This window comes from Dermacentor andersoni, chromosome 4 (assembly GCF_023375885.2).
Source record: "Dermacentor andersoni chromosome 4, qqDerAnde1_hic_scaffold, whole genome shotgun sequence".
NCBI lineage: Eukaryota > Metazoa > Arthropoda > Arachnida > Ixodida > Ixodidae > Dermacentor > Dermacentor andersoni.
The window spans coordinates 40,830,083-40,855,165 of NC_092817.1; the positions used below are offsets into that span (position 1 = coordinate 40,830,083).

Here is a 25,083-nt window from a genome sequence, read left to right on the forward strand (position 1 = left end):
GTCTTTTTCCTATTATATATATATATATATATATATATATATATATATAGTTTTAGTGGCAGCTACATGGCACGGGACTTCCGAGGTAAGGAAAGAGTACCACTTAGGATACTGAACATCTTTTGTTGTGTAGAGCTGTGTAGAGAACCAATTTTCTGCGAGTATTTTTTTTTTTTTTTATGTAGTCCATCAGTTCTTCCTTGTGCTTTCTGTGGAAGCTTTCGCGCTGCACAGAAAACATAATACACAACAATGTACAAGAGAATGGCAAGTATGGTTGGCGAGCCACCGAGCTTTCTTCCGCGACATATGTCTTCCAAGAGCCTGAAAATGATCAATTTGAAAACTTAGAAAAAAGCCACGCATTACCGTACGTCCACCAATTACGTGGTTCACCGTTGTGTACCCATTGGAGAAGCGCCGCGAATCACTGCTGTCATACTGAGAGCGTTTCACTGGCGCTCTAATGATAGACAAACGACAGATGTCTACTGCAGCGCGGAGGCGATGAAGTTAGCAGGCACGGTGCGTGGTCGCCTTGTAACTGACGAGGACAAAAGACGCGGAGCGACGCGGGTGCTCTGCGGCAAGGGAAAACAAACGCAAGGATGTCACTGCGAGCGTGACGGCTAAACACGCGACTTATAAGCATAACCTTACCAGACTCGTTATAGGCCCTAGTGTACGAACTTGGTCTAGTTGGCTTGAAGCCAACACCTTGAGACGGAGGCCTGTGTCGTCTCAGTCCGTTCCCCTTGTCCAATTTTCTGAAATGTTTCAGGAACTATCTCAGGGTCGCCCATGTCTTTTGTATAGAAGGCTCCATAGCCCGATATCTCAAAACATGAGAAACACGAAAATGCCCGTTGACGAGGAGTATACCCGTCCCTCTCTTAGCCATCATCGTCATCGCCAGCACCAACACCAACCGAACTGAGGCCCCTGCAGGGCAGGATGCTCCAACCACGTTTACAATTACCAGTGCCCTGTGCCACCCGCCTACCTGCAAATTTCCTAGTGCCATCACTCTGGCTGATTTCCCGGTCTGATACCATGCACTGTTAACCTTAATAATACACCCTTGGTTAACGGCTCTGCGCATCCCATATTCTGGAGCAGTTGACTGTTTCCTCTTCATTTCGGCAGTTAAGCCTGAATTCTGAAAGCGTCGCGCGAATAACAATCCCTAATAGAGGCGATGAGCAAAACGAGAACAAGGTAAAAGCGGGAGCCAACGTTTCGACAGATAGATTTGTCTTTGTCTTGTTCAAGGCGACATATCACCGCCATATGTCGCCTTGAAAAGACAAGTCCACCTGTCGGAATGTTGGCTCCCGCTTTACCTTGTTATCGTATTGCTCATCGTCTTGAATTTCCATCTCCCGCATAATCCGTAATAAAGGAATTCAAAATACATCGTAGCCAAAATGTTGCAAATTAGGAGGACAATGTTGCTAAGGAGCTTGTAACACTTGCCTACAAGTCGGCATTGTCCTTAAATATTTCTGAGTGGTCACGCGATAGAGCGGCCTTCGTCCTGCAGTGGACATAAATAGGCGGACGATGATGAAAAAACGACAATAACATGTGTCTTAACCGTTGCATCTGTACGATACGGCTGCCTACAAAGCTTTGTTTATGTGTTGGGCAATGTACGCGCGGTTGTGGCAGGGCCTAAGTATGAGTACGGAAACACGCTACCGCCGTGTATACACAGACGTTACGACGGGGTACATACGACGCGCGGCGTGGCGGAAAGATGGCTGCTCCCGTTGTGGCAGCGTGTTGGAAATCGTTGAAACATCTTATGATAAGCCTGTTGGTACGACTGGTACGCAGAATCATGTATGTCGCGTCTCCCGTTTAGAGTCGGAAACATGTGCGCGCAGAAACCGTGCCACCTAACGTATGACCAGTCGCGCCCCAATAACTGCACCCAACGAGTTTCCAACAAGCTAACAAACCCAGCAGCCATCATTGCGACACGTCTTACGACAGAGCGGATGGCTTCGGACGCACACGTTTCCCACCAAGCGGAGTTTGTTGCGTTACCCTTACCACAGGGACAGGAACCAAGTGCGACGTGTCTGCTGACGTTGTTGGGGCATGTTGAAATCTGTTGATCTCCCGGTGCAAATTTATTGAAACGACTACAGTCCTCAAAGCGTTGGACGACGCGCCGGAAATGTGGCTGTGCAGACTATTTTGGAACTATTGTGCAACGTGTTTCAAAATTTTTAAGCTTGGTTGTGGGTACGACTGGTCGCACAATGATCGGATATATATACACGCACACGCATGTGTTTTGTGCGCTAATGTCTCTCAACGCGGGTGATCTATTTATTGGACGGCAGAAGCGCGGCGACCGACGCCATTGCGAGGACGCCGCCACAGCCCCCATTGGCGGATGCAGAGCGCGAAAGAGCCCGGCCGGTCGGCCGTCCGGTTATGGCCACAGCTTGCGTCAGCGCGGCGCAGGAAGGGCGCTCGCGGCGAGCAGGCACACACTCGCCGAGGAAGGAAGTGCCGCGCCGCGAGCGAGCGGACTCGGCGGCAAAACGGAAGTTTCCGGCCCACCGGCCGAGGAAAGCGCGGCCATTGTGGCCGGCCGGCCGCTTTCGGCTGCGCGCGAGAAAGGGGGGCCGTGACGCAACGGGCACGTACATACGACCTGTAAGCGCGCCGGCTGCAGAAGTGCGGCAGCCGGACGCAGCGGAGACAATTAAAACGAGGAGTGGCGTTTTACCCTAATAAGACGGCCCCGCCGCGGAGAACAGCACCTTTGCAGGGAACGTATACGCACGTACGATAGATAGATAGATAGATAGATAGATAGATAGATAGATAGATAGATAGATAGATAGATAGATAGATAGATAGATAGATAGATAGATAGATAGATAGATAGATAGATAGATAGATAGATGTTGGGGCCGCTCCAAATGAAACCGTATATAAGTACCAACCTATATAAACAACGTAGCTAGAACGATGACAACGGCACGATGGCGACGGTTTAAAGGACATCGACGGCAACTCCAAAGACGATACGACGTCGTGGACAAGAGCTCGAACCATAGACGATGAGACGAAACGGATATTTCTTTTCCCACGTCCTCATGTCTGTCAAGGAAAGAAGGTGATGAGGGCATTATTCGGGCTAGTTGGAATGCCGTATACTGGGATCCTAAGTGAGATCCTAAGCAGCGCCCTGTGTTCTTATGTCTGTCCTTAATTGTTAAGCGCTAGTTAGGAATCATAGTATAAAGGTCATGATAAACATAATGATGATATCTGCGACGCACACCTTACTTAAGGATACTTGAGATGAGGCTAAAGTATCTTTAGCAGCTGCCCTTGTAGAAGAGACAGTGAGAAGCAAGGATTTGGTTTTCAAATCCTTCGACTTATGTGAAAAAAAAGAGAGAGAGAGAGAGAGCTGCTTTGATTGCCCAGCGTTTGCAGAGCTCGTTTACGTGAATGGAGATGCCGAATTGACAGCGCTGTTCCACTCGATTATTATTATTATTATTATTATTATTATTATTATTATTATTATTATTATTATTATTATTAATGGGAACATATACACAATTGACAGAGAGAAGAACGGAAGAAGCAGGCTGTCAACTGCCACCCGAAGGGGCACAATGGTTGCCTATCTTCAGAAATTGTGGGATACAAGCAAGTTTAAGACAGGAAGGAAAGAGGAAAGAAAGAACAAGATGACATATAACAAAGACTAAAGTAAAACTATGACAAAGAAACAGATTATATGGGCATCCAATGAAAATGCATCCGTTTGGAAACAATGCAATGAGTTCATTAGTACATTCCTATAGTCCATAAACACTTATTAACCATATGCTGTACTAGAATAGTACCTCTTACTAATTGCTGTGAGTGTTGCTACCATTTTCTTTATGCTTATTTAATTATTTTGGTCTTCGAACTTTCTCTTGGATCCCGGAAGGTGTTTTCATGAAGTATGCATCAAACCTGAAATAAATTTCAAATTTGAAAAGGCAACAGGAAAAGCAAATTCGCATGAGCCTCGATGCGCTCAAGACAAAGTAAGGGCAATGATGTGATGATGCCCGTGTTTGTTACCGCCTAACATCCCCCCTCCCCCCTTCTCTGTCCACAACCCTTCTTGTATGAAGAACAGGTTGTCCTCCTCATGGCTATTTGAATACGTCTGCCCGGTTGACAGCTAATGTACTATAGCTGGTTCAGTACGCCGGCGCAATACAATATATCGCCCAAGCGGCCACTGTGTCAACTTTGGCAATCCTTTAGTCAATTTTGACCACGCAGCGGTTCCGTATCGCCGACCGTTCCCGACGCAACCGTATTGACGTGCCAAAAAAGGACGCGGCGACGATTTTTGAGCAGCGCCGACACGGACACGCGGGTTAGAGCTCTCCAAGTGTAAAATACGAGGTCCTCGCGATCACCGTCGCAGCCGTGCATGTGGCTAGAGGAGCAGATGACACGACTCCCCGTCTCCCACGCCCCCTCATCGCGGCACGGAGCCGAGAAGCAGCGGCCTCTTTGAGGCAGAGAACATGTGAAAGGTCTCGCGCTTTCTCCGAAGAACGAGTTCCCAGAAGTGTCGGTCTGAACGCAGCCACCCAGGCACTTCCCCCCCCCCCCCCCCACTTAATGAAGCCGCGCTGCCCTGTGGGAAGTGCCGGCTTGGCGTCCTTGTATACAGGCCTCGGTTAATCGCGGGCAAGGAAGCGCTTCCCGACGGGCCACCACCAATGAAAGTAATACGTGCCGGGCAAAGATTTCGTAAATACGACCAAATTTATTGCAACTTTGTTGTCTCCATCGTCTCTGTGTTACTTCTGTTATTATGTGTCTTGTACGTGGCTGCAGGTCAGTTCAAGAATTGAACTGACAAATACTGTCGTTCCTAAGTGCATTCATTGCCACTGGCAGGCCAACTTCACTAATAGTAAGTTTGACATCACGAATGGCGCCTGTTCTTACGGATAGTTCTCGCGTTAGAACTCTCACGTCGCAGTGGCTACGACGTTCGACTCCCGACCAGCGGCGGCTGCGTTCGGATGGGGGCAGAAAAGAAAAGAACGCTCGTGTACTGACATATGGATGCACGTTAAACAACCCTATTAGCTTCGGCATATCATTCCCCACAAATTTATTTTTTTAGTCAATGAACTATTATCATCATACGGCTTACCACGATATTTCACACAAAGGACGTCGACGAGGATGAGGACAAACATTGTGATTGTCTTTTGTGCGAAATACCAGCGCAGTAAACCGAACGCTGTCGTACCAACACAGGCCCATGTTGAAGCCTCACTGAACTATTATTGTTGTGATAGCAATTGTATGGACACTCCAGGCACATTAGTACCGTCGCCGTGACGTTCCGTATGAGTGAAAGCGTTTGAGGGTGAGCCGGCGAACGCGGTGAAATCTCGCGTGCGCGAGCGAGGAACGCCGCCCAGATACGTACCCTCTCCTGTGGCGCGCGGGAGGCGAGGGAGGAGGGGCGTTCTTCTGCGGCGGCTGCTAGGATGCCTCGATGTCCTCCTCGCCCGCCGCTCCGTGTCAGAGTGGAGACAACCGCGGCGTTTACTACGGCGTTGGCCACGCGAATCGCGGACGCCGTAGGAGACACCTTTGGCGGACGCCGTAGGGACGCTTTGCCGGCACTCGTGTGCCTTGAAAGAGATCTGCGACGAGGCCAATCAGAATCAAGCGTCTTTCCTTTCTTCGGATCACCATCATTATCACGAGGCCAAAGTGCGCGCCCGCGCGGGCCTCATCTTTAAAGCGATCTGCGATGCTTGCAGAGTGCGCGTAGTGCCGGTAGCTTCGTATGCGCTGTGCTTTCGACGTTTCATTCGCGTTGAAGCGACAGATGCACGGAGGTCAATTGGCTCGCGGCTGCTGCCGCGATTCCTAATTCTAGCGTTTTCGCAGACAGCTTCCGCTGTCATCGAGCGAGATGTGTTCGCGTTTAACTATGCGCGCGTGACACCCTGCTGGTTAACTTAATTATTACACGTTCACGGGCTAGTTGGCTTGAATCCATGATACAATGTGTAAGCGCAACTTAACAAGGACGTAGAAAGAAACAGACACACAAAGACAGCGCTGTCTCTGTGTGCCTGTTTCTTTCTACGTCTTCGTTGTGTCACGCTTGCACATTCTATCATTGTTAATTTAGTTAGTAAGGGAATGTTTACACGTTTATGCAGCCGATAAAACTACTATCCTTACTTCGTACAGCTATCTACTAATTTGCTGTCGCAATCGGTGCTTCGCCTTTCAGGCGTAAGTGCGAATTTTTAGAGAGCTTTAGATTAGGGGCCCCAAGCGCTTACGTCCCCCTAATCTAAAGCTCTCTACTAACAAGCCCAATCTACCGTTCTCCTCAGCGTTCCTCTTCCACTCGGAGCGCACGTCCGCCACGAGGAGGGAGAGAGAGAAAGTCGCATAAGCTCCGAAACGGGGCCTTCCCCACCAGCACACTGTGCACCCTCTCCATGTATCGCCAACGCCGCTCGCTGGCATGCTACGGGCGCGGGCGAAAGTGCCCCGAGCAACAGGTGGCTCGGAGAAAGTGGCCGGGCTGCGAGAGAGGACGGCCGCTCAGAAATCCAGGTCGGGTCGCTGCTATTTTAAAACAGCCCCTGTGTCGAAAGCTCCGCCACGGCAGCGATGGCGGTGGTGGTGCAGCTTCGGCCCGGCGCTCGCAAAACGCGCGGGGGGAGGAATAATAGCGGGCGCTGTGGTGCGTGCGACGCCGCGCCGAAGCGTCCCACTTCGGGGACCTCGAGAGAAGAACCGCGGCACCGGTTGCTGCACGCAATCAACGTCACAGGGCGGACAACTGCCGTAACGCTCGCGGATGGGGGCGGGGACCCGATATAGATTCGGCCGCGGTGTGGCCGACTGGTGCGAGGCTGGCAATGCGCGGCGTCCGCTCTCGGAGCGAAGATGGTTATCACGGCCGTCGCAGGGGCACGAGTAGGCGATGCGACGTTGAGATACGAGAAAAATAAACTTTCGCAGATCTGCGCAAACATTTAGCAAAGCTTGCAAAGAGCGTTAAAAAAAGAAAGAGAGGAAGACCGGACGAGAAGGACAGGACGGCGCGTGTGGGCATGCTCAATATATGTACGCGCATAGCTCGCTGTAGGTTCCTGCAATAAATTCAGTTGGAGGATAGCGCCCTGTCGTGTCCTTCTTGCTCGCGTCTTTTCGGTGCTATTTTTAAGCTTAAATCGCGAATCAACTATAGCCCGGCAACGTGTTTTAGCAAAGTACGTGCGTATTAAACAGCGAAAGTCACTTCTTGCCAATTCGTTGTGCGTTGACTTCTTTCCCGACTCCCCAAAACGCTATCGCTGAAATCGCAGCGAGTTCAAACATGCGTTCACGCACTTACTAACACAGAATTATAAATCATCATCATCGTCTTTATGTACACTGCAAGACGAAGGCCTCTCCTAGCGATTTGTAATCATACGTGTAATCTAACGACTCTTGAGGGACCGGCCTGTCCGTTTCAGATGTCCACGCGAAAGAACATCCTGTCTTCATCTACACCCACCAGTTACTCGTTGTGCAGTACGGCACACGGTTAATTGAACACCTACCCAGCAATGCATCCAATATATAAGAGGAACATTTAGTTACCTTTACCTGAAAGAAGTGCATGCCTGATATGACCCATCGAACGTTCATTTGCACATAAAATACTAATCCGTGGCTTCGTATGTCGCATCTCAGTGCACAATCGAAGGCAAAGTATACTAAGTACGTGTTGCCTTTACCAGTGTGCCATACTGTATACCAGCACCGTAAATCATGTGCAGGGAAGTAGGCCCTACATGGTTGCCGGACATGTTAAGGCATCGCTTAGATCTATGCCCTCGTTATGATCGGGCCTCACCACCCGTTCTCAACGCCACACTTTGCGCGCTCGGCAAATAGAAATCACGGGTAGCCTATCACGTGCTGAAGGCCGATTGCCCATGATCCTTCAATCTTTTTCATGTTTGTTACGACTAGGAACAATAATTGTCACGTGACACTCCCTCATAGTCCTTTCCCTTCCTCAATGGCTCTACTTCAGGCTTCTTCTTAGTAACGATGTCGATTATGCTGTTCGGTGCGGGTGCTCAGTCAGAGCTGAGTGTACACGGTTGTCGAGTTTATCGGCAGCTCCAAATCCGAAAATGATGTCAGAGGTAAGTATATATGTGTTTTATAGAAACAAGCCGACAATAAGTATGATTGGAAAACATATATCCGCATTAGCGATGCACACGATTGATTCTAGCGATATAGCTTTGATATAGTAATCGTCGTTTGTACACAGAGAATATAGAGAAATACAACCTTTAATGATATGCTGGAGATAAACACACAAAGGAGATCTACACTAAGCATCGTCGTAAGATTTTCGCCCAGTGGTTAACAGCAGCTTCTAACATTACACGTTGCTAGCTCCCGCCGAAACACACACGACTCAGTCGTGCGCATTTAAGGTCGCTCTTGAATTTTAACTGCCTAGATTTGCAATCTGGAAGAGCGCATTCACCTCCGCTTAATTTTTATCACGCTCTTCTCTCGGCTGCATAGCGTCCGGTGTCCTTTACGTCAACTCTGTTTCTCTTAAGCGCATTAACTTGTTTTCTTTCTTTGCTTTCTTGTGCGTTTCTTGGTAGCTGTGGACTGTAATTTTGCGACCGTGGTCTAATGTGTCAACACACTTTGGCACAACGTGCGGACGCTCAGCGAGTTAACAAAAACGGGCAGTTTATTCTGTAAAAATGTTACCTGCATTTCTTCAGAAGGAAAACTGTCTCTTTTATTATTATTATTATTATTATTATTATTATTATTATTATTATTATTATTATTATTGAAGGAGCTAAAGCCAAGCTTCTATTTCTAATATTGTGCGGGCCGACGACGTCAATACGACGCAGCAGATTTCATGCCAATTCCGCGGATTTATACATTTTGGCGCAGAAATACTCTACGAAGACTGCTATAGGCTAAGTTTCTTCGAATGCAATAAAAAAGTCCTCTTTTTTTTCTTTTGCCACGGAGTTATAAAGCCCGGGAATATGCTCTCAATATCTATGACGTCACAGGTGGCGGTTGCGGAAACGTGAAGGTGCTGTCGCCACTTGGCTTTCATATTTTCGGTGCTTTTTTTTTTTTACGGCTCACATAAAGGCGGACCCGTTTGCAGCTGCACAAGCATAACCTACCCTACTGAAAAAAACCCGTATTCCCCACAACTCCTATATCCAATAACATCATATGACATATAGGAGAAAGGGGGTTTTGTATGGGATCATATATGTTTATATCGAATTATTGTATATAGGAATTATGGGGCATATAGATTTTTCAGTAGGGTACCTTCATATCTTAATATATTTTTCTCTCGTGTTCCTGTAACACTTGTAATAGTTGTAATTTTCCCTGTTGCTTTACCAGCTGTTAAGTAGCACCGCACACGAAAAGGCGCGTATATTTAATTTCTCGGAGGCACAAGCAGTGGCAAAGCATCAGGATTGTCTCATATTTTCTCTTACAATCAATTCTAGCGTAAGATCTTTTCTTTGCTTTTTCTCTTTTTTGTGAGTACGGGTCATGGACCCGTATTCAGAAAAAAAGAAATTCTTACGCAAGAACTGTTCGTAAGAGCAGACACCAACCAATCGTGGCGTTGGACGCATCATTAACGAACGTATCGCTGGTCAATAAGAACGTTAATTCTGCCCATGATTTTCTCTACCATCGTCGCGTGCCCATAGTGCACGTAACTTGAGCTTTATCCGCGCGTTTTATTCAGCTCCCGGAACGAAGAACATCGTTCCAGTCCGCGTTTAGCTTGATGACAGGTGGCGCGAGCACGGACGTCCAGCTGACGACGCATTGGGGCCACGCCATTTTCCCTTCGCGCGAGAGCCTCCTCTCGCGACTACTTCGCTGCTCGTCCTGACAGGGGAGTCCATCATGTGAGTGTGTTCCCTGACACCTCTGAAATGTACCGAGCATGCACTTCGAGGAACAGCGGAAAGCTGTTGGCTTCTCTGGACGCGGTGTAAAAGAGGTCACTCGAGACGCCAGAGAAAACATTTCCGCGCATGCGCGCGAGCGTGCACGGGAACAAGGGCTGAGAGGGGGGCGGCTGGCTGTTCGTCGAGAAATACCGCGGCCTTTCTTTTAGAAGAGCTTATGTTGCGACTAAGCGGAACCGCGCAGCGTATACGGCGGAACGTACGGATGCCGTCGGCCAATCAGGGCACGCATTCACAATGCAGTTCTTACGCTAGAGCTAAAGGAACTCGCGCCAGCCAATCGGGCACATTGGACGTATATCATTAGCGAAGGCGGCCGGCAGTTCTTCTTACGAAAGAGGAACTTTATGAATTCGGCCCTGAGTCACTCATTGTATACAAGCGCGGTGACAGACCCTAAGCAAGCGCGCTTCCATTGGCTGAAGCAGCGGAAGCGGATGAGCCGGTAGAATAGCGGCGACTAGCGTCGATCAAGCACCCGTCGACGGCAATCTGTCAGCGAAGGGTTAAGCGTCTCCGTTATCGGTCGATGGACTGTGGTTGGCCGAAAGTCAAGCTCGAAAGCTGGACTTGCGCAACTTTCGCACGGACTTCTGCAACTTCTACAACGAAACGTGGCGCCGATGAGCGGATCGACTCTACACAACTGTGTAACAGCTATACACATGTTGTATATTGTTTTGCAACAGTCAGCAGAAGGAAAGTAGACGACGCAGACGGCGACAAAGGTAACGGAACTCAAAAGCAATTTTAACGCGCAGCTTCTAGGGCGATAATAGGTAATCCATAGTGGGCAAGATGTGCGTTAGAAGACAAGTACATTCTAAAGCGACAGCTAATAAAATTTATTTCATGCAGTTTCCGTGTCGTCATGTCGACTTGCCTCAACAGCCGCAAAAAAGAAAAAAAAAGGAAGAAAAGAAAATTCATTTGTCCGCATAAAACATTCGACCTACCCCCTTGTTGCCCATATGGAACAAGCCAAACACCCGTAATGGTGCTAAAATGTGCACTATGCAAGCGCAGGCGGGTCCGTGAACTGCGCTACCGATTACGTGACTCCTGATTTACAGCTTCCATGACAATGGTGCACGCATTTAGAGCGACGGCCGGCGTCACATCCGCGCGTGTTAGAGGATGTTGGCGATACGCCGCCACTCCCGCGCCCACTCTATGGACGGACGCATCCCGCGTTCCCAGGATGCGGCGGCGGTGAGTGGCATCAATGTCGCTGTATCAATCCAGAAGTAAATGAACCCACAGTTCGAGGCCCTGGCCTTTAAGTATGCTAGAACCTGTAGTAGACAATATACAGTAAAAGGCGGCCTGGAAATGGGTGACGTAAAGGCATACAAGGAAAAGAAAGAATGAAAATTAAAGTTGAGTTATGGGGTTTCTCGTGACAAAACCACGGCCTGATTATGAGGCACGCCGTAGTGAGGGACTCCGGAATAATTTAAACTGCCAGGAGTTCTTTAGCGTGAACCTAAATCTAAGTGCAAGGGTGCTTTGGCATTTCACCCTCATCGACCTCGACCTCATCGACCTCGTGCTTAACAGTCCAACACCATAGAAAACACAGAATGACGACGGATCTCGATGTCCGATAATAGACGCTTGTAATTGACAGGACAGAGCGCAGATAAAGCGAGCAAACGGCAACGTTTGAGCAACAACCCTCGACAAGTAAATTTGGCCGCGACTATCAACCTATGGCTTTCTGAGAAAATTTCATTCTATGTCTGCACGGAGTGTGCGACAGCAGTTCTGCGGCACCTTCTGTGACGTCACACGTTGTAGTTCCGTCTATAGACCCCACCATGGAGAAAGGTTAAACAAGAGGCCGGTGCTTGTGTATACGAAAATGTTTTTGCACTAGAACTGTTCGTAAGAGCAGGGTCCAGCCTGTTGTAACGTTGGACATTATCTATCTATCTATCTATCTATCTATCTATCTATCTATCTATCTATCTATCTATCTATCTATCTATCTATCTATCTATCTATCTATCTATCTATCTATCTATCAATCTATCAATCTATCTATCTATCTATCTATCAGCGAAGGCGATCGGGACCAGTCACAAACACCTCTTACGAATGAAAAGTTTCTCGAATCCGACTCCGGTTTCGATGCGACAGAACTTGGCTGCCCGAGCCACCGCTCCCTTTCAAAGGGGTGCCCCGGAAAATCCATTCACACCATCCTCATACACCCATCCTGCCGCGCGCGCAGTCAGAAGGTAACGCATCATCCCTGGCCGCTGAAGCACAGCAGCATCGCCTTGGAGAGGACGAGGCCGCTATCACTCGCTCTCCGCCCAGAGAGCGGCGACGGAGCGGAGGCCAGCGGCGCTCGGTTCATCGACCTCGCCCGATCAGCGCCGCCCGCCCGCGCCGCTGCTGCTGCTGCACCCGCCGCTTCTCCCGCTGGCTGCTCAGAGAAGGAGGAGGAGGAGGAAGGGGAACTTCTCATTTTTGCACCACGCTGCTACCGCAGCACCGAGCTGCTGCTCGTCGAGAGAGGCATTGAAGAGGGCCGCGAGGGGGGGGGGGATAAAACAAAACCAAGAGGCGGACAGACAGAATATATATAGATAAAGCTTTTTGCTACGGCGTTCTTGCGCCTCCCGCAGGAGTCAGAAAACGTCCCCAAGGGGGCTTTCCCGACGCCTTCCCGTAAAAACCGCCCAGAGGCGAGGCGAAGAATGCCCACGGAGCAGTTGGCTGCCATATATATATATATATATATATATATATGCCCAGTGGGCAGGCGAAACGTAGGACAACTTTGCGACCGCCATAAACAGGGAGGAGGGGAAAGGGGAAAATATGAACGGAAAGTGCGGAGGACGGCGAACGGATGGGGTTAAGACAGATTCGGTGTCCCAGTAAATGCAACACGAGTGCCGAAAGTTTGCTTTTGACACCTTTCTTCCCGAGAGAATGTCGTTTAGAAGCACTGACATTCCGCTCGCATTTCCTGTTTGTATAAGGCGATATACACGGGCCAGAAACGAGACCCAAAAAACATCGCGCTTAACAATTTCTTCGTGATCTACCCTCGACGAACGCATTCCCGACATAACTGGCCTTACTGGCAAAGGCATCTGAATCTGTTCGATAGGATGACAAGGTGACGGTAGAATGCATTAACCCTGATTAAGCTGCGCGTAAACAAACTGTCGTCCGAGGTTCTCTCTCTCACCCCCCTCCATCTTAGCAAGCGAGTAACATTAGAGAGATAGAGAAAAGGAAAGGCAGACTCACAATAAATAAACAAATAATGTTGCTGAAATCGCGGACGGTGATTGTCAACGTATGTGAATAGCCGAAAACTAACGAACGAACGAACGAGCGAATGAACGACACAGCGAGCGAGAGAAGGAACAAACTTATTCCTAGCCGCGTCCAACCATGGACCAGTAACCCCAGACCAACCATCAAAGAAAGCTATTCGCTTTAATAAATAAATAAATAAATAAATAAATATGGTGTAATAAGTAAGTGTCGTGCTCAGTGGCTGAGTACCGTGGGCGTAGCACATGCTTTATAAGTTCTGACGTCAGCAAAATGCTTTGTAAAACACCTTTAAAATGACCCTATATATAGAGCAGTAAATCAGTCCTTTTCTGAACTCGTTCAGCACTCCGCTCCATGCTGAACGCCTGTCAATTACCAAAACTAAAAATAAAAGTTTCCTCTCTTGACTTTCGGGCCTAAACTGCAGCCTCGATGACGTCATTGCAGCCTCGATGACAATTGCTGAGCCTCAGCCAGACGTCACCGCGACACATGCCGTCATGGTATACGTACGTAAATAAATTCGAAGATGACGTCAACGGCGTCGCCACTTGCCTTCATGGCCTCTGCATCGTTTGCTGGAGCATGCTAAATCTACGCCCTATATATCACTGTTTTGCATTCCAGAATAACTCGATATTTTCCTTCCAGTGCCATCCATTAGTTGACAGGCATTTGTTGAAGAAACAGGCATGAAACGCTTGAAAAGACCACGGACGAATAAAGAGGACACAGCAGGAGCCCTTCTTCGTTCTCGTCTTTTCAAGCGCGTTATGCCTGTTACTTTGCTGCGCCGACACCGCCGATCGTAAAGCCTTTTTTGAAAAACCCGCCAGTTGCTACACAATACGCGTGACTCGAGAATCTACGGACTCGAGCCTGCAATGGACGAAAAATGCAGAGTAAACAAATAAGAGGGTCTTGGGGAAACCTGGCAGGTATTACCCGGCCCGTTGGCTCAGTCGCGCGTTCCGTTCAATGCCATGGCGATTGCGCACCGATGGGGGCGAGATGTAAAAACCACACAAACAAAAAATAAGAATAACAGAGGGAGAGAGAGAGAGGCCGTCAAAATTAAACCGGAACTCTCCACTAGGGAACTTCTCTCATAGCATCTGTGTCGTCTTGGTACATTAAACTTAATCAATCGATTAGGAAACAAATCGACAATGCGAAAAAAAAAATCTCGCACAAACTCCTCTGGGCGTTGCCTAAGTACGCGTAAGCATTGTGCCACTTGCTCCCGTCCACACAGCATGGTGTCGTTATAGATGTTATGAAACTTGATCCGACATGTATAAACGACAGCGCTGCGGTGACGCCAACTGCTGCGGACGGCGGCGCAAGGTGAATGGATGACGCACGCAAACTACTGCAGGTGACGGCGCCAGGTGCGCTGATGACGTTCCGATCGTTATAAGCCGTTATCGCTCTTTAGCGTCTAATCCATCCGAGTCAAACCATTATCAACCGTGATCAATTGTACTCCGGCGGCGGCTGTGCATGGCGCGGCTGCGCAGGCCCTGTCTTGAAAGCGATCTGAGCTGGGGACAGAGTGCGCCGAGTGCTGATAGCTTCGTGTGCGCTGTGTTCTCGCCGCTTAGTTTAGGTTGAAGCGAGAGGCAGCACGAAGGTCAATTCACTCGCTGATGCGGGGCATATATTGAAAGCGATCGTCTTGCGTGACGGACAGACGGGCGGGTTTACTCGTTGGGTAGGCATAGAAGTGCTTACGCATTTACTACGACCCTGCTGTCGAGTCCAGCAATGTTGCTGTTCCTTTTCCTTTCTTTTTTTTTAACGGAGCAGACACATTTTGTTCAAGAATCCAAAAAGACGTGTGCAAAACACTGCTTGGACAGATATCGTAAAAGCTAGCAGCCGGTCTAATATCGTCTATGCATACAGGTCATGCGTAAAGGAGGCGTATTTCGAGCCAGTGATAGACCTCATAGCCGCCCTGTGAGCCAGCCAGGGATGACAAGATTGCGAGTATGATAGCAGCGTCTATAATAGCACCGAAGGCCCGACGCCCGCTTCCGTTGAATAAACATTTTCGGCTACACCAGGCGCACAAAGAATGTTTCGGAAGCTACCAGAGTCTATACGCATCTCTGCGGCGGTGACGCGCCATTCGACGCAGCGCTGACTATTACGTTGTGATGATACGCGAGAACGATTCGGGAGAGGGTTTCAAAGTGTTTCTCGTAGAACACAGAGTAAACCACCTACAGACAAGAACCGGCACCGCTCGAACGAAATAATAGAGTTTGTTAAACAAAGGGAGATAGGGACATTTTGCGTGGAGGGCACGAGCCATTCAGCGGCAGCAGAGTAGCCACAAGCAGTGAGTGTTCCCAGGTGGTCGGTCTTCCGGGTCAGGAACCTGGATCAGGAATATCAGAAACCCCCTCAGCAGCGCCACCGAAAGCGGTGACGTTTGTTGTCGCAGCTGCCCGGGTAAAGCATCCTCTCGCGAGGGCTTGCACTGAGCTCAATGACGTCGCGCGGTGACGTCGGCCCTCCTCGAGAGCACTCCTGCAGTCGGAACAGGATCGAGCGCTTTGAACTCTCCGTGCTGCTCTGTTAACCCACTGGGAAGCGCTACGCGAGACTCGTGCAGACGATCAGCGCGCGTTTCCGTATCGAATACGATTTCTGCGGGCACCGAGTGGGAGCGCGCCACGCCTGCGACTCGGTGCCTGCCTCGTTGCGAAGCAGGCGTGGCCGCGCCCTTCTTCGATTCCCTCGGCTCGACCTGCGTCCATTCGAAAGAGAGAGCGCGCGCGCGTAATAATCATTTTGCGGGGTGGGCTCGCGTATATATATACGCTGCAAGGCCGACCACAGTAGCGGAATCGTCATTCTCGCGGTGGTCCCGCCGTTCTAGAACGGCAGATACAGAAATCCAGCCGGAATACCATTACAGACCCCGAATTACCACCGCACGATGCGTGACGCCACAATAGTGCGCTTAGGCCGTCCCACGGTACGCGATATTAAGTCGAAGAAGCACGGAAGTGCACTGGGAAACCTCTCTCTCTCTCTCTCTCTCTGCGCCAACTCCGCCTTTCATGAAGCGACCGCTGATGACCCAGCAACGAGGCCGCGGGTTCGATACCCGGTCGTGGCGGTCTGCATTTCAAACGGAGGAGGAGGAGGAGGAGGAGGAGGAGGAGGAGGAGGAGAGGGGGTTACCTGCTGAAAATCAATCCGCGGCCTTCCATCTACGGCGTTCCTCATGCCGATAGTGCAGCTTCGGGACGTCAACCGCAACTCCCGGCGTCATATGGTGGGTTGTCAGATCCGACGACCCACAAGCATCGGTCCCTTCTGACACTCGAGCTTTCATTCAAGCTCATAAGTCCATTCTCCCGAGTGAATTGCACGTGCGCTTCCCCTGTCGGTCTACTTCCCTTCCCGCAACCTTTCCCGGGTGGACCAAGTTTGTCTTCGCAGACTTCGGGTTAGGGTGGGTCCCGACACCTGGGCCTGGGGCTCTGAAACTGACAACCCTGGAACGCGCGTGTCCTAGCTAAGCGCCCGTCTCCTGCGTCTGCGGCGTACACTCTTTCCTTTCTGTGACTGTGTTCCCTGGTACTCAAGATATTAGGCGCAAAATGCTCACCGAGGCCAAACTAAAGCAACTAAAGCCTACTGCGTTCCAGAGGAGCATATACCCGTTGGATAACGGGCAACAAATGCGTTAATTCATTGTTCTAGTACCTGCATCATACAGGGCTGCATGTGTTTATGTGATGCTCTTTTGTTCATTTGAACTAAACATGCCTCGCGGCAAAACCACCCAATAATATATAATAATAATAAACTGCTGCAGGACTTTTACAAATTGTGCAAGGTGGTGGCACCGCACATAGGTATTGTGATGCTGCGTTTCCTCTAACGTTTACACGGTGTAAAAAGGCTGCAGGTTCTCGCGTAGGTTCTCGCTGCAGGTTCTGCTTGTCCTGCAGGGGTGCCGGGAACGGAAGATCAGCAAAAAAAAAAAAAGCCCTTTCCTGCAGCTTACGAACAGCATACTCCTCTCTATCCAGCCATGTTTCTTGGTGCGGAACAGTTTTTTGCAACCAAGGCTGCTTTATATTTTGTAAATGAAGTTGTGGTACATGTAATTAGCCCACGTGATTGGTAGCACATCCTTCCACCAGAGGCTTTGTGATAATTGCGTTCTGTAGAGCACGCGCCTCGTGGCCCTTGCATTTAAGGGCCTTGACGAGGCAGTAGTGTTGCTGACAGTTACACTTTTCAGTATATCAATCAATTCAAACCATATCTTTCATGTCAATAGGACACCTCACCAAACATTGTAATTATTTTGACACGTATATACTTTACCCACTTTAGAGAGACAGTTTTCAGGCCTCTATACAGCCACGCTACATCTATACATTTGTCATTGACAACATCATCGACTACATTATGCCATTGATTGGCGCACTCTGACCATCATTGGACTTTGCGCCACAAAACTTCAGATGTCATCATCATGATCATCATCATCGTCGTCATCGTGCTATGCCTAGCACTATGAAAGGATTGAGAACGTGCGTGGTTGCGAGAGAGCCGAGTATCGTGTAGGGTAGCCACCCTATACCGTGTAAGGCAAATAAATTTTTACCCGTTCCCGCAGGCAGCTGTCGCTAAGCGGACGCGATCGTCAAAGCAGGCGCGGTCGTAAATATCAGACACATCGGGCAACACACGTCGGGCTGCGAAGGTCGAACAATTCCTACACAGCAAGTGCCCTGCCTTTTGACACGTGGGTAAACATTTAAGTGCACACTCCGCCGTATGGAGCAGCCTTTCTCTCTCTTATCGCAAATGTGCACTTTCTAAATGTGCACATAGACAACCTTTACAACATAGACAACATAGAAACATCGACAACGTTTAATTATTAGGCGCGCGCGAGTATGCGTGTTTGCGAGCGAAATGAAGGAGGGGGGGGGGGGGGTACGGGAAGTGGGGCGGCGGTGCTGTTTCTACATGTCCTCAACCCTTAGCATTCGGGAACGGGGGCCCTGCGTTTTTCGGAATGCTAGCTGTTTCCACGAACGGTGAGAAAGGGAACAGAGTCGTTGGTATTTGCTACTGAAGACACATGAAAGGCTAGAGCAATGCCAGCTCTGGCAGTTCCAGCAAATGAATTCTCGCTGTCCTTAAAAGGATTCGTGGGAATACATGCGCCATCGTTGTATAGCGTCCATAGAGTATAACAAGGGGCTGGGAGTAGAATGAGTTCGTTAAACTCTCGCCCTCGCCACCAACTCCTCGTCGTGGGAGTCAACAGTGGTGTTCTGAGTGTCAGAGCACTTTTCCGAATATTTGCTAGTGGAAAGCACATTTGATAATGCCACACAAAAGAGTAACACACAGAGAGGACTAGGCAGCGCAAACGCGATTTCCAGCAGCAAGTATGCCACATACAAACTCAACCACACTTCAACTTTAGCACCTATTCGAAATTTTATCGATCCCCTTTAAACGCTTTACTCCACATAAAGTAATAAATAAATGGAAAGGAAACTGGGATGAGTCCAGAATGCTTTTCTTTCGGAATAGCTTCAGCAAATAAGTCGATAGTCATAGGTAATATTAAGCTGTGAATACGTAGAACCTGAAGGAAGCGTTCGTTCAAATAATGTCCATAGTCCAATATTACTATTATTAGTAGTATTTGCGCGGGAACCTATAAACGCCACACAAAAAGAGAAGAAAAGGCAGGCTAGCAAGTGTCTTTTGAAAGAGAGTGATTGTGGAGAGGAAGAGGCGCTATTTTATGCGACCCTTTAGGGAGCACGGATTCTGAAAGGAACACCGTGCCCATCCGCTGGGAGAGGAGAAGGCGAAGGAGGGCAAAGGGAGGAAATCAAGGTAAAGCACAAAGTACCAGAATCCTCCAAAGCGGTACGTGCCAACTACGGACATACGGGAATATACTACAACAGCTACGACTCGTAATTACAGGTACTACTACCACCACAAACAATAATATGACTGCTAACACTACTATCACTGGGGGATGTAAAGAAAAGGAAGTAAAAAAAAAGGTGAGGAGTGCCTCGAGGACCCCCCCCCCTCCCCCCGAGACATGCCGGTACTTCAGCGCTGACAAAATTGAGAGTGCAGTAAAGTACATTCCCCCCCATCCCCTTTTTCCTTCCCAGCAGTCTCGGTGTCGTATGTTTAAATGAGACACCCCCCTTGAGGTTGCTCTGGATCTGCCTCAAGCTAGCACCACCACCGCTGATACTGTTGCTACTATACCAAATCCCACACGGTCTGTAGGGGATCAGTACGCTACAGTCGTGATAAACACAACTATGGCGCTTTATTCCACGTAGAACGCATACCCCTCGTTCGCCAAGACAGTCAGGCAGGTCGCCACGGCTCGGCAGGAGCTCGTCAGCCCGCCGATAACGCAGGCGCGATCTCATTCAGAGATAATATTCAGAGCCACCCGCGGAGCCGTCCGAAGGGCGCGCGCTGTCTGTTGAAACTGCTGCAAGCCGACGTCATCGGATTACTTACTGTCCTGGATGTCCTTTCTTTCTCTCTCTCTCTCTGGATTTATAACAATCCCGCACGACGAAAGGCGCTCAGGCTGCGTTGCATTCCCGAGAGTGTACAGTGCTTACAGCTGTGCCAGGGAAATTACGCTTCTGTTGTAACAAAGAGGCCACAAACAATAGCCAGACAAGAGGCAGGAACCAAAAGACGGCTGGCGATGTCGCCCCGTAGTTCCCACACCGGCTCGCCATGACATAATCAATTTTGGCAGCCTCTGTTTGGGTCTAGTTAGTTGTTTACCGGTAAAGAAGGAATGGCCACTGCGTTCTAAAGGAAACAAAGACTCCACCTACAGAGCTCCGACAACTCTTATTTTGCGCGATAGCGGCCAAAACAGGACAATGTAGTTTGAAATCCGTGGTGTCACACTGACGTAACAGAGCTGAGGTTTGGGCGCCAAACTGAAAGAAGGAAAATTCGGCCTCCGTTTTCTCCGATGATATAAGACCTCTTTTTTTTTTCACCCCTAGCTAAAGGAATGGAAATAGTGTTCCTAAAGAATGCCTTACGCTAGCCGCTTGGCTACGCTATTTCTAAAACTCACTTACGTGTGCGGTGCGCAGAACTGCCAGGGTCGCTTTGCGTTTGACGTTGACAACTGCATGGAGCGCGGTCGTGCGGTTGAATTTCGGCGGCGAATGCACGTAAATCATAATTAAGAAAAGGGGCTGGTACCAAGGGCTGCAAAGTCTTCATGGCGACTTCTACCAGCCCACCTTGCTTTACCAGCAGTGCAGGAGCTCTAAGACCCCCACCCCAAACCGCCCTCCCTTCTTGCACGCTTCCAAGTCTAAAGTTTCGGAATAAACACGCTCTTCATTCCGTCACTGCAGGTGGTGCCTCTAGGAGAGACTCGAACACGAATTTAGGTCTCAGCAGCGGTACAGACGCTACACGCACGAGTTCGCGAGGTCACGGGTTCGTTTTTTTTTTTTTTTTTGACCAACGCAATCTGTGGCCAGGCAAAGCCATAGCTGGGATGCTGTAGTGGAGGCGACCGGGTTAATTACCTTGGCTTCCTTAATGTATCCTCACGAACAATACGAGAGGGATCTCCAGTTTGTTAACCAGCACCAATTACTCGTGATGTCCAAGTTCCTACGTGACAGCTAAATAAATGTCAAATGGCTTCCTGGTTGAGCATCTCGTGGAACACTTATATCCAGCATAGACGATGGGGCCGGCTATGGCCTTCCCAATGCAAATTTGGATCTTCCCTATCGGACCGCACGCGGGGTCAAAATCCCAGCACTCCGCGCGCACCTTTTTTTTTTTAATTTCTTCCGAGGTCACTGGCCTCCTGACACGGTCCTAGCAATACGGATCTGTCGGAATGCGATGGTCGGGAGTCGAACCCGCGACCCGGTCGGCATCAAAACGGTACGGCCACTGCGCCGCGGAGCCCGGCGGGGCAGGCGCTCAACATGGCCCGTCATGACACGATGGCGCCCCCCGGCACCCAGCGCTGCGTGTCACGGCGACGTCGTTGGCGCGCTCGGCTGGCGTGCAGCGGCCGCGAACGGCGCCCGCGAGCGCTGGGGTGAGTGAACTCAGTCGACCCAGCGACGACGGAGTCGCCGGCCGCCGCGCGAAGCCCAAGGCGGCGCCCCTCACCCCTTGCACCCTATCGTTTCGGTTTCTTTGTTACTATTATTTTATTTTACTTTCTGGCCTCTACGCCACCGTGAAGATGGGCCACGCAAGGGCGGGCTAGATAGATGGCTGGCTGTCCCGCGGAATCGCCCAGTACGAAACCGACCGCTCGAGTTACTGGCTACGAAATCTCGCAGCGCTCCCTCGTGCAGAAGTTCATCCAGCAGGCCTATGCGAACCACAAGCGTCTTCGCGGCCGCAGTTAGACATCTCTCGTCTCGTGTAACCCGGCTCCTTCAAACAATCGGGCGAGCCAGTGTCGTTTGCACAACAGCTGCCTTTCTAATTTAAAGAATACAGAAAGAAGTTCAATTGCAAGTTAAATAGTGGTTCTTAAATGTGGGGGGATATCAAGAAGAAGAGATCATGCCTCACCTGACTATGGCATTGTCTTCGATCCCCGTTCAAGGGCGACGCCATATGCTATGAAATACCAAGCGCTGACATCTGCGTGCTTTCCGAGAACGCAGCACCCGGGTGTCGTGTAAGCGACCGGTCGTAAATCTCACTTGCAGCTAGCGTTCCTTCCAAGCAGGACTAATAAAAGGTGGTATGCTACACGTTCCATAGCAACCACGAGCAGTGCGAAGAGCGCCCGGCCCACAGCTGTACGCAAGCAATGAACTTCAATGTGCACCCTGCGCCCCGTCAAATGCCATCGTATTCGCGATGCTCCAAAGAGAAACCCCAAGCGTCTCGCACCGTACTATCCAATCAAGCGTCTGTGAACTGCCGGTTCCTTTAGCGGTGAACGCCCGCCTAGGTAACGATTGCTTCATCAAAAAAGCCGGTGTGCGGCGGCGACTCTCTCTGCCTGACCCCGCAACCAGCTGCGCCGCGCAGAAGACATAATGTCTTCTCATATCAGTCAAATGGGCAAAGTCACGCTGCCTTCCGCGGCAGAATGACCAGAACGGGAGCACGGCCGTGTCTGCATCAGCAGGCCGAGATCCCAGTGAGCGACACCACACCGCACCACGGGATGCGCCATTCTCTACGCGCGCGCGGCCCGAAATGCGGCCGACTGCCTCACCGGGGTCAACGACATCGCCGCGCGCGCCACGCAGCCGCCAAGAGCGCAGCAGCAGCGGAGAGAGCAGCAGCGCGCCTATGGATTCCGACGCGGGACCCGAAGCCAGCGCCGATACGAGCGGCTCTTCTCAAAAAACTTCGGCGCTCGCCGCCGCCCGAGGATCTTTCGGGGGAGAGGCTACGCGCGATGCGCGCTGTTAATGCCTGACAACAGGTTGATGTATGCCTTCGAGTTGTGAGCCGAGCCTCGGGCGAACGGCAGCTTCAACGAGCCACAAGTATTTAGCCGAGTTCCTCAGAGCGTCGGCTGTCGCGGAGGAGGAGGCTGCGGCCGTCTTGAAAATATATGTGCATTTTTGCCCCTGCCACCGCCCTTGCACCGTAAGACACGCGGATACGCTATAAACATATTCCAAGGAATGTTCTAACGCTTATAACTCGTAGTGTCAAAGCTAAACAGCCACGTTACGTCATTCCCCTGGCGCACAGCACACTATATCTCCCCCCCCCCCCCCCCCGCCTTTTTTTTTCTTTCGTTTTCTATTAGAGGGCCAGCTTTTATATGCCAGGATACGGTTAATGTTTATTAACTTTGCATTAAACAAATGCTTCAGCAAGGGAAACAAACTCCAGATTAACTTAAAATAATGTAACACCAAACTTGGAGTGAGCCTTCGAATGTACGAATAGCTTCCCAGCTGCATTTTCATCAAGTTTAGCTTTTCCTTTTCTTATCTTTCTGGAAGAAAACCTTCAATGTTTTGAAGGCACACGTCCAGTAGAAGTATAAGATCCAACTTTATAACAAGCGAATTTTTTTATCCCTCCTCCGCCTTTTTTTCGTTCTTTTTTCACGAAAGTGCACACGCGAGAACGTGGAAACTAGGAGAGGCTTGGAGGCGTCATCGACCTCTCCGGCACACGTTGCATCGTCACGGAGAATACGCGAAATGAAGTGTTATATTAAAATATTTACACGTTCAGAGAGGATCGTGAAAGGAAATTATTCTCTGCACAAACTGCCAAAAAGGAAGCGACAGAAAAGCATAGGACCCACAGCGGGACAGCGCGCACTACGTTCCGTCGCAATGGCCGATCGGCCAGCGCTCCCGTCGTGTCAACGGCCCCGAGAACGTCCTCGACCATCAAGTTCGCGTCAAGTCACTAAAATGCCACCGAAACGCCAAAACGTAACTTAGAACCTGCTTCAAAACACGTTTGTTGTCAATATCATTGCTTATGGTACATGCAAACACTCACATTTTGCAGTACGGCGACAGTGCTCAATCCAAGGTCATTGACACGAAGTCACTGCACTCTGAACGAACGGCCCCAACTCCGGCGCTGGTCCCGGGCGAGTGTTTAATCCGGCGTAGCTGCCACTGCATCCACGGTCACTAAACGGTTGACAACAGCAGGTGTATTCTGTATCCCAGGGTTTAAAATCCAGGGCACAGGGGACGACGTCTCTGCTCGGGCACTGGCGAAAACACGGTCCCGCAGCCAACCCCACACACTTCACTCCGCGCACACTGTGAGCGGACATAGGCACATGGAGGCGGCTTCATTCCAGCGACTACAGGTGGCGTCAAGATCGCGTGACGTCACATCCTTGTCGTCTGCTACTTCCTTCGCGTCCGCTCTGTGCCCAGGCACGTCGCCTTCCAAACGCTCTCATTTCGTCACACATTTGTTTGCGAGGTCGCCAAAAACATTCTAAAAGAGCACAAAGAAAATGTCAATGAAATGTTGTACCGTCTTGGCCTTTGTTGAAATATTTTGCACAGCATTCATAAGGCATACATTTAGTTCCTGGCCAGCGGGGTCCCATGGTGTAATGGTTAGCACTCTGGACTCTGAATCCAGCGATCCGAGTTCAAATCTCGGTGGGACCTTAGTTTCTTTTTTCTTCGCAACACTTTTTTTTTTTTTTATTACGAAGTGTCATTGCAGTACAATTTATGCAAGCACACGCTCCGTTTCTGCACAGCTGGTCACATATTTTAGCGTTCCCGGAGCTTTGACCGAATGCAAACTTTGCAGACCGGCACGCAAAGGGATAAAAGAGCAAAATATTTTGGGTGCTCGTCAATATAAGATGGAGTGGCCGAACTTTTGGAATTCACAGGTCTCTTGCGGATAATTAGACTGTATTTGCATGGAAAACGAGTTTGTTCACGTGTGATAATCGACTGAATCGGTATCGAGCAAATGGCTTTCAATTGTCTTCGTGCTGCTCATTCCTGATTGCACAACCCTGACTACTGTTGGATTAGTTAAATCCACGCCCGACTGCTGTTAACTCTCTCACATTCATTCACTGCCATTTCACTGCACTTAGTGGGCGAACTTCGATTATGTCCGTCGCTTGCCACGCTTTCACAGCTCGAGACGTGCACGAGAAACGCTATCACGA

General features: G+C 49.8%; 1 protein-coding gene and 1 non-coding gene across 3 annotated transcripts in view; one reads left to right on the top strand and one right to left on the bottom strand.

The window, feature by feature from the left end:
• The window catches only part of Eip74EF (Ecdysone-induced protein E74), a 279,178-nt gene extending 254,984 nt beyond the window's left edge, over positions 1–24,194 (bottom strand). For both annotated transcript variants that reach the window (XM_072287798.1, XM_055073631.2), the window contains exon 1: positions 23,928–24,194. The gene's annotated coding sequence lies outside the window, so the exon portion shown is untranslated. The remainder of the gene's footprint in view (positions 1–23,927) is intronic.
• A 296-nt stretch (positions 24,195–24,490) lies between these two features.
• Positions 24,491–24,562, top strand: TRNAQ-CUG (transfer RNA glutamine (anticodon CUG)). The gene has a single exon. It is a non-coding gene; the product is annotated as a tRNA-Gln (tRNA).
• Positions 24,563–25,083: the final 521 nt, after the last annotated feature.